Source organism: Cynara cardunculus (genome assembly GCF_001531365.2).
Source record: "Cynara cardunculus var. scolymus isolate 2C chromosome LG 4, CcrdV1, whole genome shotgun sequence".
NCBI classification, from domain to species: domain Eukaryota; kingdom Viridiplantae; phylum Streptophyta; class Magnoliopsida; order Asterales; family Asteraceae; genus Cynara; species Cynara cardunculus.
The window spans coordinates 13106189-13115040 of NC_037531.1; positions in this window are offsets into that span (position 1 = coordinate 13106189).

Here is an 8852-nt window from a genome sequence, read left to right on the forward strand (position 1 = left end):
ATCGCTTTCTCAAAATCACATAAAGCCATATTATAACATCGACTGAGATAAAGAATAAAATGAAATATTAAAAACACGATATATCTCGCTGCATTGCGCGAGTACGCTTCTAGTATATATATATATATATATATATATATATATATATATATATAACATAAGAAAATTCTTATCATATGTGATAATACATGTGAGAGGATCCAATGGTGTGCGGATGACATGTCTTGCGACTTTGATCGCACCAAAGGTTGTCTACATCCACGAACTGGTATCACATGTGCTGAATTATAATATCACATCAATAACACATTTATCGAGAACAAGTTGAAAACGGGTTGAAAACAAGTTGTAAATGTAACACTTTAAAATTTATAATTTGTAAAATAAATAAATATTGAAGGTTAAAATTTAAAGAGTACACGACATACGGGATTGAAGTGTCGATACTCGAAAAATATGATTTTATTGCAATAAAATCAATAAAAAAAGGAAATGAAATATTTTGTATTTAGTTGATTTGGGGAAAAATGTAAAAAAGAAAACGAAACGGGCTGCCAAAAGTAGAAAACTAATTTGGAAATGATTGAGATTTGAGAATTATTTCCCAAATCATGTTTTTCATATTCCAGAGACGATTTGATTCCCTGTAAGTTTGAGTTTTGGGATGAAATTTTGAAAGGAAAGGGACGCAAGGGAGACTCCTGAAGTGGGTTAAGATTAGGGGTGCTCACGGCCCCGATTGATCGGTTTGGAGCCGTTTTAACAACCCAACCCAATGTTGACGGTTTAAAAATTTTCAACCTAACCCCACCCAAACAAAAGTTCAACCCAACTCGTTCGGGTTGATCGGACTGTGTTTAAACAATGTAAAATCACATAAAAATAATGGAAACAATCCTTTTAAATACGACCGACCATTCAAGATAATATGCAAGTTCATCAAATATTTAGATATTACAATAAAAATGTTTAAACCAAATGATAATACATCAATCAACAACAATAGTTTTAGACGTTTCCAACCCCGATGCTTTCGCGTTCTTAACGTTGAGGTTGGTCATGTCATGATTGTCATCTACAATTCAAAGCTAAAGTTAAGGTCGGGTTCATCGGGTTTTTTTGGGTCTGACCCAATTCCAACCCAATAAGGTCGTGTTGGCTAATTTTTTTTATCGATCATGCATCGGGTTACCTCGGGTTGGGTTTTTTTTTTTAAATCAGGTTGGGTTGGTCGGGTTCATCGGGTTTTTGAGCACCCCTAGTTAAGATACACCCCCATTAACAATGTCTTTGTTTACGTCTTGGTATGAATCGAGGTATCATGACTACTACTTGTGGTTGCTACTTGAATAAGGATGCGTGTAGACAAGAAGGGGAATACTTAGTACAGGTGTAGATGGGTGATATATGATCTCAGGGAGATTATTGATGGTTGCACAACAACTAAGGAACAACATGTTAGACTTGTAACACTCCCTTTTCTCATTTGCATATAAACATATATTTGAGAAATGTTCATTCCAGACATGGTGACATAAGTCTGTTCTAGTATGAAATCATGTTTTAATGTTTCTTCCAGACGTGGTGACATAAGTCTGTTCTGGTATAAAACTTTGTTTTGAATGTTTCTTCCAGACGTGGTGATATAAGTCTGTTCTGATATGAAACTATGTTTTGACGAGGAAACAAGTGTAACATATCAAGGAGAGGTGAACCAATGGATAAGAGTGACATATGAATGAGAGGTGTACATATGGAAATAAAAGGTGGCATTTGTGGGTGTGTTAATTATTGTAACTCTTGTTATTATATCTATAAGGTGCGATAATTCTAAATCAACATTTCTCTGTGACTTGATAACTTAGAAATATTGTTCTTATTGAAATGATAACATTGATGTTATTGAGAAGGGGAAAACGACTTATAGCAAGAGGCATTAATTGTTGTGATTTCAATTGATTTTGAGGTAACATATTCTGAGTATTTCAAGAGTAGTGATTCGAAAAAAAAAACCCCGAGGGTCATTGGTTATTATTTTATCAGTTCTTACTTCAATTTAAATTAAAAGCTTTTGATAATAACCAAGAACTCTGGTGGTTGTTATTTATTCTTACTCTTCTATAATCATTGGAATTGAGACCATAAGCTCTGAATCAGTTGTGACTTGTGAGTTTGAGAGTTGTATTTCAGATATCTGTGGGAACCTGAGTGGTTAATCTTCTTATGTGGTAAGATTGTTTTATAACTTGCAGTTTTGTTTACTGAAGTTATATTTGATGAGAAGTGGTTGGTTATTTTAAATGTGGATTTCAAACGGGTTTTGGTGATTTTCACCATGTAATTACAAAACAAGGGTATCTCACTAGACCTCATAGTCCAACCCTCATTTTGTGTTTTTAAAATATGCATTGTAGGAACAGAAGGGTCTCGAGATATTAAGGGGAAGGGGAAAATATGATTATTTTTCTAATGTGCTTATCTGATGTTTGAAGACCAACCTATTGAATGATATATTTTGAAGATACATGTTGTTATACATGTGATACTGCAAGGATATACTTTTGGAATTTTTGAGTTGTAAATTTTGTATATAAGATCCTTGTACTAGTGAGACTTTTGTGGTGTAAATTGTATTTCTTTTATATGAAGTATATCTTATATGCAAATGTGGAAGTTTGGAGTGTTACAATTTATATTTTAAAATGTACGTTACAGGTCAGGTCAGACACAATCAAACGATACAAGGAAGGAAAAGTTGTGAAAAATTTATTAGAAAGGGTACCAAGGTGGGTGGGTTCTTGTCGCAAGGTGAGAGAAGGGAGGGGGAATTAAATAATGTATTAAGTATTATTTTTAAATGTTAAAATGTTAAAATAGACAAAAGGTAAAATAACCATTTCAGCCCTCGTTTAAATAGATTTCACAAAATATATTTTGACCGTTAGGGGTAAGGGACCAAATCCAACAAATCATGCAAGCGACTAATTTTAGTATGTAATAAATGAAATTTAGGAGGGAAAAGTCTAAAAAAACTCAATGGACTTTAGTGTTTGAAATAATTAAGTCTTTGAACAATATTTTGGAACAAATAAGTCCTTGAACATTCTAAAACTTGTTATATACATCATTATGACCTATAAAACTAACTAACATAGTAAAATAATAAAAAAAGCATGGAAGAAAATCAATGAACATTTATATTTTGAGCGATAAAGTCCTTAAACATTTTTTGAACAAAAAAAGTACTTAAATTATATAAAATAAAGCAAAATATACCAAAAAATACTTACATTTAAAAAAAGCTTATTGATGAAATTTATTTTAATTAAAAATAAAAGATATTATGTCACTGATTTTTCAAATTACAAAAAATAAAAAAAGATTTAAAAAAAATTACTGATTATATTTATTTTTAATTAAAAATAAAATATATTCCSTATATGATTTTTCAAATAAAAAAARTTTAAAAAWGATTAATGATAAAATTTATTTTAATAAAAATAAAAATATATTTTATTTTTAATTAAAATAAATTTCATCAATAATCTTTTTTAATTTTTTTTTAATTTTTAAATCATATACATGATGTATTTCATTTTTAATTAAAATAAATTTAATCAGTAATTTTTTTTAATTTTTTTTAGTTTGAAAAATCATTGTCAGAATATATTTTAATTTTAATTAAAATAAATTTTATCAAAAATATTTTTTAAATGTAATTATTTTTTTTGTAAATGTAAGTACTTTTTGTTATATTTGTTTAATTTTATAGATTTAAATACTTTTTTGTTCAAAAAATATTTAGGGACTTAAGCGTTCAAAATATGAATGTTCATTGGGTTTTTTTAGATTTTTTCTATTATTTTACCACATTAACCAATTGTATAGGTCATAAGGATGTATCTAACAGGTTTTAGAAAGTCCAAAGAGTTATTTAACATGTTTTGGAATGTCCAAAGATTTATTTGTTCAAAAAAATTGTTTAAGAACTTAATCATTCCAAACACTAAAGTCCATTGAGTTTTTTTAGACTTTTCCCAATTTAATAACCACTTTCACTACTAAATAATGGACTTTTTTCAAGACCAAATCCGTTGGAAAACTCAATTTCCAAGGATTGGTTGGCCGGAAAACCCCCCACCTCAAAAAACCATTTTCGCCGGCATTTCTGGCGAAAATTTATTTTCAGGTGGATCTGGCCGCTAGAAAGCGTCAATTTTTTTGACATTTTCCAAATTTCTCAAACTAATTAGCCGGATTAAGAGTTTTGGTTAACTTTCCGATATTTAAAAAATGAATTGCTTTTTATTTTTTAAAAATAAAAATAGATTATCGACGGATATTCTCTAGAAAATCCGTTGGTAATATAATTATTTATTTTTAGCGAATTTTTTTGAATGAAAAACAAAAGCGACGGATAATCCACCAAAGAATTAGTAGTTCCAAAAAAAATATCCATAATTATATACAAAAATGCTAATATTAATCTTGTGAATTAAAAAAAATTGCTAAAAAAAGGGTAAAACAACTAAAATACATTAATGTCTAATATGATTATTCGGGTGAAATAAATACAAATACAAATTGTTCAACAAAATTACGATTGTTTTCTGATAAGAGTTCGTAAATACAAACAATATATCAAACCTATTGTGGTGGCGCAAGTGGAAATTTATGAGATTCTGTAAACCTCTTCATTGTATCCATCATCTCTGCATGCTCTTTCTTCTAGATCTCATCTTCCCTCATCTGGATCTCATCTCGACGGAGAATTTCATCAAGCTCCCTCTGTTGGATCTCCTCTCAGGTGCGTAATTCTTGACTTGGGACTGTAAATCATAATAATACGTTAGAATCTTTTATAAGAAATATAAATGAAAATAGATAGACATTAAAGGAAAAAAGATGTATACACCCGGCCATCTGCAGAAGACGATGCACCACTCGGGCTTGCGAGTGAGGATGTCTCGGTCAATACCCAATTGGAATCTTGGTTGCACTCGAAACCAAATAGACGGTCTTTTACTGGGTCCCCCAACCGCCTCATCCCATAAATCGATATCAACTAGGGGATAAGCCAAGGGATCTTCGCCATAATTTTCGGTGAGATTGGTTTAATAGGTACCTTGTGGTTTGAAAAATATTACAAATAATTTAAAAACGTGATGACTTGATTACTTGCAAATGTTAGTGCGGATTCGTAATTCCTCTTCCCCTTCCCGTCATTATTCCTTAAGGCTGCGTTTGGTACATGGAATGGAACATGACAAGATGGAACAAAACTCACTGTCCTATGTTTGGCTCAGCATGAGACAGAACAAGAACTCACTATCCCACGTTTGACGTGGCATGGGACATGGACAAGAATTGGGACAAGGTGGGGCAACATGGGACAAAAGGGGTTTTTTCTTGTTCCACCAAAATAGGTGGAACAAGATGAGACAAAAACTAAAATATTATTAATCTACTCTAGTTTGATATATAACCTTAATATGATATTTGTTTTAATGGTCATCACCGTTAGTTTCGGCCACCGGCGGCCACCTCCTCTTCCACTACAACAACATCTTCCATCGCCTCCACAACCATCGTCCATCGCCACCTCTATCATAGTTGACCACCGACCATCACTGTCTATTGCCATCACCACTACCGCCGTTCGCCACCTCTAACTCCTCCTCTACTACAACAACCTCTTTCATCACCTCCACAACCACTGTTGATCATCGACTACCACTGTTCATTGCCACCTTTACTACCACCATCGGCCACCGACCACCAACACTACCACCGTTGGTTACCTTCAACTCCTCCTATACCGTAACAACCTCCTCTATGACCTCCACAACCACCGTCGACCACCAACCACCACTGTCTATTGCCACTTCTATAACTGTCATCGACCACTGACCACCACTATTCATTGCCACCACCATTATCACCGCTGGGCACCTCTAACTCCTCCTCTATTGTAACAACCTCTCCACAACCACCATCGACCATTGACCACCACCGTCCATTGCCACCTCACCTCCACCATAACCACCACCACCATTATCTTCACTACATCAGCCACAAATACCTCATCCACCGTTGTCAATCTCCACCACCACCACAATACACCATCTTCACGTCCTCTATAACCACTGTCGTCCACCAATCACCACTACCTCTGCCTCCATAACCACCATTGGCCACCAATCATCACTGTCCACCGTCACTACTACCGTCAGCCACCACCTCCACCACCACCACCACCACTACTACCATCAATTATAATTCATTCAAATTTAGTACCATTATATATGTATGTATTCATTTATATGAAAATTGTGTAAAAATATTATAAATTAAATTCTTTAATTATTTACTTTATTTGTGTTAATTATAACTATTATATAATATTTAAAATTATCAAATAACTTTTGAGGGTAACTTGTCTAGTTCTGTCTCGTTCAGTCGTAGTTGTACCAAACACCAGACATACACTTGTTTTATCCAATCCAGTTCCGTCAAGTCCTATCCTCATGTCCTGTCCAGTCTTGTCCAATTATGTATACGTAACAAACGCTACCTAAGAGAAATCCTAAAAAAAACCATCATCTATATTTTTTTTTATCACCTCTCCTAATTTAAAAGTGAACATTCATTTTCCACGCAACAACCTTTGCTTCACTAGTAGATCGATCTATCATGGATATGGGGTTTAGATTTAAAGATTTTAACTCGTGTCTTCAATAATTGGTTTATCCTCTTTTGATGCAATTTTCCATTAAAAAAAAGCAATACTCCACAAATATTTATCATCAAAAATAAAAATAAATTGAACGTTATAATTTAGGTTTCTTAAATTTATATATTTTTCCGTTTTCAGTTTTTTTATTCGTGACGGCTAGTTAAATGTTATTTAATAATTATGTATTAGATCAAATCTTATAATCTGTATATAACATGAACAGACATATCATATCGTACTAGTATAATAATTGATTTTGTTCGCATTAGGGATGTTTACTCTGTTTTAATTTTTATGGAATAAAACGTATTCCATGAATACCATGATAACTGATACCAGAAATAAATTCAAATACATTATAAGAATTAAAAAATCAATTTCTGTATAACTTCTATATTTTTTATGTTTTAAGGAAATAGCATAATTGGTTTCTAGATGATAACAACTCGTGTTTGGCACTCATATTGTGATCACTTAAGGTATGTTTGGGATTACTTATAAAAATATATTATTGACTTAGTCTGATGTGGCACCGGTAATAAGCATTTTTAAATATTTGGATAAACAACTTATGCCGGTACCAATTAACCGGTAATAAAAAGTTTTTGAATAAGTTAAACTTTTTTAACTTATAACAAGTTGATAAGTGTTTTTATAGAAAAACATAAGTTGTTTCAAATGAGCAATCCCAAACAACCCCTTATACTAGGTTTGTGACACACTTGGTACATATATAGCGATATTAGCAGACTCGTAGGTTACCGACTACAAACCCTTTTGCATAAACTAGAAATTTACTCACATAATATAACGAGATACATTTCTTTTTTAATGTTTCATTTTGTATGGTTTTGAAAAAACGATTATATTTCTATATTTATATAAAATATAAATTTGAAGACCCATATATAAACGACATTAGTATCAAATTAACAATTTTAAGGTTTTCGTTTTTTTTGTATATTTTTTTAGTTCAATTTTTAGTATAATTTAATTTATGTTTAATTACAAAGTAATTTATTGTAGGTCTAATAATATAATTTTTTTCATAAAAATAATAATTTAGTATTTTGTTAGAACTCAATAATTATCTTAATTAAATTTTTTATATTTTTTATATTCAAAATAAAATGTTTACCTTGTATTGATTATATTTACCTGTTAGTTACACAAATTCAAAAATGAAACTTTAATAAGTTGTACTGAAACACAATATACTTGGCATATACATTAATAAACAATATTTTATCTATAAAAATAATTTTTAAAAGTTTTTATTAAATATTTTATAATATAATATAGATTATCATATTTTTTATGTTTAAAATTAAAAAAAAAAGATATTTATTATACCAAATAATTGGAGCTGCACAAAAGGCATTCCATGACCACCCCTAAAAGTGGTTGCAATAATGACCAAATTACTAGAAAAAGGTTGAAATGAGTGACTCAGTTGTGGTTATAGGAATTTACTGGCAATGAGCTATTTGTTGAAGTCTTCCCATGTTAATGCTTTGCAAGTGTTCGACGAAAAGGCTCAAAAGAATCGAATTGAAGACGGTGTGCTAAAGAAAGTATGTTGTTCTTGCCTTTTGAATTCTCTTTTCTTGAATTGAATTGCTTCTTTGAAATTGATTTTGCGTTTTGGGTTGATTTTGTTTCACGTGAATTAATCTTGCCGACGAAAACACCATCCACCGGTGGCTTTTAAAATTACCAAAGGATTAGCGACGGTCAAAAAATATTTTGTTTTTTGAAATTAATTTCCACATGGCCGACCGAATTCACCGTTACGATGGATCACCGATAGCTTGGTCCGTGGGTGAAGGCCTCCAAATTTGAAGTGATATGAAATAAAAGCTCTCTTCCGAGTGAACCGGATCAACTGATAAAAAGATTCAAAATTTTAGTGCTTTTCTTACTATGTTACCAATTCGAGTCAAATCTCATTTGAGATCCTTGCTCATCTCCAGGTTCTAAAATTAGTTGGGATGTCGCAAGTTTGACATATATATATATATATATATATATATATATATATATAGAGGAGTGATCATATGAAAACCGCCCTCATTTGTGTAAACCGTGCAAACCACCTTCATCTGTCGATTTCATT